This window comes from Bactrocera tryoni, unplaced genomic scaffold, assembly GCF_016617805.1.
Source record: "Bactrocera tryoni isolate S06 unplaced genomic scaffold, CSIRO_BtryS06_freeze2 scaffold_7, whole genome shotgun sequence".
Lineage (NCBI taxonomy): Eukaryota > Metazoa > Arthropoda > Insecta > Diptera > Tephritidae > Bactrocera > Bactrocera tryoni.
The window spans coordinates 12,898,928-12,907,426 of record NW_024396366.1 but is presented as its reverse complement, the minus strand read 5'-3'; the positions used below and the strand labels follow the sequence as shown (position 1 = coordinate 12,907,426).

Below are 8,499 nucleotides of genomic sequence, written 5' to 3'. Positions count from 1 at the left end.
TTGGACAGCGTGGGATAGAATTGTCCACATCGATCTAGTTCAATATTTGGTTGAAAGGCAGCAAATACCAAATTCACTGAAATATTTAAAATACTCAACAAGTGAACTCAATGATTCAGCAGCTGCACAACAAATACTTATTGAACAGCCTCACGACATCATCGCGTTCACGGGGAGGAGGATAAAAGGAAGACTAGGTCAGTGTCACCCTTCAAAAGATGATGAATGAAGAATACTTATGAAGTATTGAACTGACCTTACTGTTCTCAGATGGTCAGCTTGTGAACTTGATTTTCGATAATGGTGGTAAATTGACCAACTCAGTGCATGAAAAGTGCCCACAATACCCGAAGGGCGTCAAGGATTTGAACGAAGAATCTACAACCCATGTACACAATTTATATAAATTGGTGAAAGAGAGACGTATCGGTGCGCCAGCCATCAACGTCAACGACTCGGTGGCAAGAGTACATTCTATAATCTTTTGGTTATCGCGAGTAGTTAATTGATGGTATAAAACGGCCCACCGATGTGATGATTGCTGGCAAAGTGTGCTGTGTTGCTGGTTATATGATATTGGCAAAAGTTGTGTATAACCTCTGCGTTGTTTCGGCGGAATCGTTATTCTCACCGAAAAAGATTATATCATTGCCTTGCAAGCGGCTATGAAGTAACCACCATGGAGCAAACATACAAAGAAGCTATTATCTTCGTAACAACAACTGTTTGCAAGGGCATTATTACTGGCGCACATTTTGAACACATGCCCGACGATACGATCGTTTGTAATATTGGTAATTTCGATTGTGAAATCGACGTCGCATTTTTGAATGCAACGCCAAAGAGAAAATTATTATCAAACTCCAAGTCTATCGTTATACACTATCCAATGGTAATTATTTTGTTTTACCAAAAGGAAGGACGTCTGGTAAATTTGGGCTTCGCGCACGGTCATCCCAGCTTGAGATGTTCAACTCGTTCAGAAATCAAGTGGTGGCACAAATCGAATTGTGGATCAAGGCTGACAAATACAACATAGATTTGCATATGTTGCCGAAAATACTCGACGAAGAGATCACCAGTTTACACTTGGAGAAATTGGGCATACGACCTGAAAAGTCCCGTGATTAAGTTCGAAACACTTGGACTTAGAATGGCATAATATGGTGCATTACGTCATGAATACTGACAACCTAATTATATTAATTGTTGGTGCAGTCATCGTTACACTAGTCCTACAACGCAACTGTAATTCAGCAAGACACTAAGGCACTCATTTCCGCTAGGAAGATATATCTTACGAAATTAATTATTAATATTAAAAATTTAAATTGTATACAATAAAAATTGGAAATATATTAGAAAAATTATTACGAGTTCGATCCGCAAATCTTGTAAAGAAAAATGTAATAAATATGCCCAAGATTTATAAATACTTGAATTATTTTGAAGTGTAAACACTTCAACGTGGGCAGTATGTTCAGATTTCTGAACAGTTCTTAACGGCTACAATTGTAAATGAGATATTTTTGTAAATCTGTATAGAAACAGATATCATATTTCAAATATTTATATGCATCATCGCTAAAATATAAAAGCATAGTCCTAAATATAAATATGTATGTACAAATACCCATTGCAATGCTACATGGTATGGGGTTGTTTTCAAGTGCATATGCACATTTGTATTCAATTGCCTAAATGCATATCTTAGGTCAATATGTTATCGTAAGTAAATACATATCTTTGTTTGTTAATTGTTGAGTGCATACGTATTGCATATAAATGTATGTATGTATCTCTATGCGTTTGTTTATGTATTTACTTTGTACTGCCTGAACACTGGCGAAGATAAGCCTGCTAAACTATTAAAGGATAAGAAAAACGTATGTATGCCATTATGAACATTTATGCTTAAGATATATGTACATACTTCCGTATGTACAGTAGATTAGTATTAAGATATGTGTATGCACTCTGCATGTGGTGCATACATGAATTAGGATAAGGAATTTTATAAATAAAGGTGTTCTGGGCAACCAGAGCGGACTACAATTTTTATAACCGAACCCTTCGCGTTATTACTTAACAGCTTAAATTGTGTGTCTTTCAAAATTATGTTGAATGATTTATGTTAAACTAGCTGTTACCCTGTGCGTTTCGCTACACCTAAATCGATTAAAACTCTTAAGGGTTTTTACTTTGTGTTTTATTTATTGTTGTAAAACTGTTACTTATTTATACAACATTTATAAAATATATTGGTATACAACATTTTTGGTTTTTCCACCTGGCGCGTAAATGAATAAGCACCTTGGTGTTGCCACTCTCGAGCATGCGACGAACAATTGGCCGTGAGAGAAGCACGGTTCTTCCAAATTGACGCCGCACACTTGAAACGTTTGCCCTTGCGATTTGTTGATGGTCATCGCAAAGGCAAGACTTACTGGGAACTGCAAGCGCTTAAATTCAAACGGCATGTCCGTTGAAATCGTGGGAATGCGTGGTAAGAGTACAACTTCACCTGCTGCCTTGCCATTTAGTATTGTTGCTTCAATCAAATTTGGCCACAATTTTTTGACTGAAAGTCTTGTGCCATTACACAAAGTCGGTGGCTTCAGATTTCGTAGAAGTATAATGGGTGAACCGACTTTCAGGACCAAACGATGCGGTGGCAGACCGGGGGCATCCAAAGAATTCAAGAATTCATTTGGATAATTGACTACTTCATCTTGATTTAAAACGCTATCAATCGATGTACATATATGTTGTAGCTTCTCATGGCAGTTTTTCTTGAATGGCAAAATTGATTTCGTTGACGTGTACATTTTTCGGTGCCAATATTGCGCGTTCACTTAAATAATCGTGGCGTTGATAGTGTTGAACAATATTCGGAAATACACTTTCAATCAATTCTTTTTTCGATTGTAAAAGTGTACAAAAGTTGTTCGGCAATGTGATCAAACCGGTATCATCGATTGGTATTTTGCCTTCGCCAATGTCCAACAACTGCTTCAAAAACGTCGCTGCGGATCGATCATTTTGCAATTGGACTCGCATGTTTATGGTAAGAGTCAGCCTTTGAACATGTCTCCACAAAACTGACGATTTTAAACATACGTTTATTTCGTCGGCAGGAGTTGATCGAGGAATGACTGACAAAGTTTGCCGAAAATCGCCGGATAATAAGACTAATGCTCCGCCAAAAATTTGTTGTTTTTGGCGTAAATCTTGCATTAGGCACTCATCCCATAGAACTATTCCAGCTCCTCGCAAAACTTTTGCCATTGTTGAATTCCTCGATATGTTGCACGTTGGTGCTTCAACGACTTGGATGTTCAACGGTAATTTCAACGCAGAATGTGCTGTTCGGCCGCCACCAAGTAGAGTAGCAGCGATGCCTGACGAAACAATTGCCACCGCAAATATCTGCTGTGACCGTATAGTAGAAAGAATCAAAGAGATCAGAGACGTTTTCCCTGTACCACCGGGCGCATCAAGAAAGTAGAATCCACCGGCGTTATTGTCAACCGCTCGTATAATCTTATCATAAGCATTTTTCTTCTGAATATTCACTTTGGTAATGTTAGCTTGTATGAAAGCACACAATTCATTGCAATCATATTGTTGTTCACGTTGAAGCTCATGGTCAATGACTGGGCGCAGTAATGCCAAGTTGCGCTAATGGCTTATTCGCAATTGTAAGGCACAGATCTTCAACCAATATCAAAGCAGAATTATACATTTGTAATGTATATAGCAAGTCTGCGTCCGATGCTCGATTACGCGCCAAAATTAATAAGTCCTCGGTCATGCAGTCTTTGTACTTATTCCACAGTTATTGCGGATTTGACGGAAGGCATGTAGATGCTATTATGGCGAATAGTACGCGTATTTGTTTTGTATGAGATGTGAGTGATGCGTCATGAAGTGCGGTGTCCCAATGCATATCATCTTCTAACAAATGCAATCGCTGACATGCTTCACGATACGTCGCACACAACTGACCGTCAACAGTTTTCATATCATCAAATGATCTTGGTCCGCGCACGTTGACTAATAGCAGACGCAAATAAAAACATTCGGCGTTGTTCGGATGGGTGGTGTAAATGCGTCTTATGGCATCGGTTTTACGGGCATTTGGATAACCGTCAACACGCTCCCCTTGCTTTCGTCGTTGAAATGTTTTCGATGATGGATTCCAAGTGAAATATTGTGGTATTTCGGAATATAGCAATGTTCTTGCAAATTCATCGTTTTCAGACAACTCGAAAAAGCTAGTTAGTGTTGTCCCCGGTGGTCGTGCTAGAGTATGCATATTTGAAGTGCATAAATAAAAATGGAAAAATTAACCTAAAACTACATCTTAAACTATGTATTTTACCCACACACACATATGCAATAAGACCCACCAACATGCATGCGCTGTAGCATAGAGTGAAGTAGACGTGTTTATTTTGTGATCCTCAAATTACATAGCAAATTCAGTAGTGTATTGGGAAAAGATAGTTCTTTTTTGTGTGGGACGTCCAGAGAGGTTAAACCACCCAAGTGGACATCAGGCCTAAAGAAAAAGATAAGTACACTTCGATTTTTAATAATATATAATCATTTGCACCTACCTTTGGGCTTTTTTTCCGCGCCAATTTGTGAAAATAAATACAATTATTTCCCCTTACAGGAGTGTGCACTTAATTTGTATTTTTATTATTCTGCCGTTTTGTTTTCTTTGTTTTGCGATCTATCAGCTGTTCCCCTCCTCGTGTTTTCGTTTTTTCTTTTGGTTGGTGCATTGCCAACCATCCCAAACACAAGTATCAGCTGTTCCTTTTTTCCTTTGGTTTTCGCATTGCCAACTATTCTAGTTTTAAATTAGACAGTAAAGTTAGGTACTGAACGTACACATCGAGGGTGTTACCAAACTATTTTTCACGCTGAGGTATGGCCTCCGAAAATAGTATTGGGCAAACACCGGATAATCCTTTCCGAAGGATTTCGAAAATATTGAGAACACCGCCTATTGGTAAAAATGAGGAACCCACCGCTGCTGGATCAAAGGAGAAATGTGATACTGCCGATCGAGTAAGCAAGGAGAATAAGCGTGAGGAATTGCAAAAGGGAGAAACGGTCAGCTTTTTTAGCAAACTGGGCAAAAAAATAAAAGAATTGGAGAGCATGATGGCCGGTCAAAGGCACATTAACCAAACCATGCGCGAACTTGTGAGCAGTATAGTGGCGTTACACGCAAAATCGGAAAAAGTAGAAAACCCACCGAGAAGAGTGATAATAGGAAAATCATCCCAAGTCACTATTGATAGAGATGATAACACCCCAAAGAGAATGCGAGAGGCATCAGGCTTTTTACCACCCACAAAAAAGCCAAAAAACGTAGCTGAAAAGGAGCAATTGTCGTATGGTGGAGCAGTAAAAAACACCCAAAAGGATACCACGATACTCCCAAACGCAAATGAAAGATGGACAGACGTGGTTAAAAAGAGGAAACCGACAGAAAAGAAAATAAAAACAAAGCCGGATGCAATCATTATCACGAAGAAAGAAGGGGCGTCGTATGCAGATATTCTGCGGAAAATAAAGAGTGACAGTGGGCTTGAGGAATTGGGTTCGAACGTAACCTATGTTCGGAAAACACTCAAAGGAGACCTTCTTTTAGAACTAAAAAATGGAGCAGACACGAAAGCCGAATCTTTCCAAAGCGTCTTGGAAGGAGTGGTTGGAGAAATGGCTATGATACAGCCTAAGACCCACAACGTTACCATTGTATGTAAAGACCTGGACGAAATAACAACCCCAGAAGAAATTTGCTCAGCACTGAAAAGGGAATGTGGAATCCAAAGTCTGGAGACAACGAATGTCAAAAGTCTGCGAAAAACGCGTAGCGGCACACAAATAGCACTTATATGCATGCGCGCTCAAGATGCTAAGGCCGCACTCAAATTGGGAAAAATAAAGATTGGGTGGTCAATCTGTCGCCTTCGAGAATATTCGACTATTCCCAGGTGTTACAAGTGTTTCCATTTGGGACACATGGCTCGTAAATGCTGCAGTTTGACAGACAGATCTTCCCTATGTACGCGCTGTGGAACTGCAGGACACTTAGCAAAGTCGTGCACAAACGTTCCGAGCTGTATGCTCTGCAAAGGGGAGCACTCTGTATTGAGCACGACTTGCCCAAAGTACCTCGAGATGATAAAGTCTCTAAGTAAATGAAGATACTCCAGCTGAATCTAAACCATTGCGCAGCAGCACAAGATCTGCTAGATCAGACAATCATAGAAGAGAACATTGATGTCGCCATACTAAGTGAGCAATACTCCCAGCGTCCGGAAAGCACTTGGATTGCAGATAAATCTGGCAAGGCAGCAATATGGTCCTGTAAAGGGCAACCTTTTAAGACCTGCTCCAGAGAAAAACATAATTGCTTCACATGGGCGAATATTCAGGGGATTTATTTTGTAAGTTGCTACGCTCGTCCCAGCGCAGCAATCGCAGAATTCGAGGATTTCCTCTTAAGGCTATCTTTAGAAACCAGAGGCAAAACACCTATTATAATAGCGGGTGATTTTAATGCTTGGTCAAGTGCATGGGGCAGCAGATGTACAAACCACCGCGGGCGGCTAATTCATGAATTTCTGAGTCAAACGCACTTAACAATAATGAACACCGGAACTCGAAACACTTACCAAAAAGACAATAAAGGATCCATAATTGACATTATGTTTGCAAACGATTCGCTGAGCAGGCACATTAAGTGGGCGGTGTCTGACATATACACAAACAGTGATCATATGGCAATTATAGCGCAAATTTCGTACTCCCGAGATCAAGAACTTTTTAGCAGAAACCCCTGCCGAAAGCGAAGCTGGAAACAACAAGAATTCGACCCAGACCTGTTTGAGCTAGTCTGGAGTGCATCAAAGGCATCAGGTGACGGCGCCGCTCACCTGGTATCAGCAGTTCGAAAAGAACTGGTCGCAGCATGCGATGCAACAATGCGTAGAACGTCACATCACAACAAGCGGCGGCCTGTATATTGGTGGAACGAGGAAATTTCCACGCTGAGAAAGCTCTGTCACTCAGCTAGACGGCGTCTACAGCGTAACCGGGGTGAAACTAACGAAAACCACTTTAGGGAAGAATTTAAAAGCCACAAAAAGCTCCTGAAGTCGGCAATTACCCGTAGCAAAAAATCATGTTTTGAGAAGCTGTGTGAGGAAGCAAACATTGACCCTTGGGGTACTGCTTACAAAATATGTATGTCAAGATTTAAAAACAAGCAGCAGCAACCTAAAGATGCATCTTTTATGGGAAAGGTTGTCGAAACATTATTCCCGAAACACGACCGGATTTCATATGTCAAGCGACGAAACGAAGCTGCAGAGTCACCCCCGCTAGTCACGGAAGACGAACTATTGGCAATAGCAAAGAAAATCAAAAACGCCAAAGCGCCTGGGTTGGATGGCATACCAAACAGAGCTCTGAAGGAAGCCATAAGCTCAAAACCTCGAGTTTTCGCTAAAATGTACAACGCTTGTATAAAGGAAGAGGTATTCCCCGACTCTTGGAAGGTACAACGTTTGGTTCTGCTCCCAAAACCAAAGAAACCACCTGAAGAACCGTCATCGTACCGACCACTGTGTATGCTCGACACAATGGGTAAAGTGTACGAAAGTATAATACGAAACCGCTTGGAGTTAGCAATCCAAAAAGCCGGCGGACTATCAGAGAGACAATACGGCTTTATAAAAAAGAGATCCACTATTGACGCACTACGAGAAGTCGTCGATACTGCGAAATGTGCAGTAAGTGGCAAAAGGTGGAAAGGTGGCACAAAAAAGTACTGCGCGCTGATTACCCTGGATGTCAAGAATGCGTTCAACTCGGCAAAATGGGCAGATATAATAAAAGCCCTGGATGAAATACGGGCCCCTGAATACCTCATAAACATAATAATGAGCTATTTTAAAAACAGAAGGCTGATTTTTGATACGGACGAAGGCACCAAGAGCTACTCTATCTCGAGTGGAGTACCCCAAGGGTCAGTGTTAGGCCCACTATTATGGAACCTTATGTATGACGGGGTGCTAAGAAGACAGCAACCAGAAGACGTTAAACTAGTAGCTTATGCGGATGATCTCATGGTCGTAGCAGTGGCCAAACAATTAGCCGACCTGAGAAATAAATGTAATGAGTGCATAAATGGTCTACGCCAATGGTTCTCTTCTGTGAGTCTGAAACTGGCGGAGGAAAAACAGAAGTTTTACTCATAAGCACTAGGAAGATAGAAGAACGAATAGAGCTCACTGTAGGGGAGTGCGAGATTACTTCGCAGCCTCAACTGAAGTATCTGGGAGTAATATTGGATTCCAAATTAAAATTTAAAGAGCACCTGGAGTATTCTTCCGCGAAGGCAAACAAAATTTATAATGCCCTATCGAGAATGATGACCAATAGAGGCTGTGTGCGTTCCAGCCGGCGATT

General features: G+C 40.8%; 1 pseudogene; it reads left to right on the top strand.

Moving 5' to 3' along the window:
• On the top strand, positions 1–1,535 carry LOC120781625 (annotated as a pseudogene).
• The last annotated feature ends 6,964 nt before the right edge of the window (positions 1,536–8,499 follow it).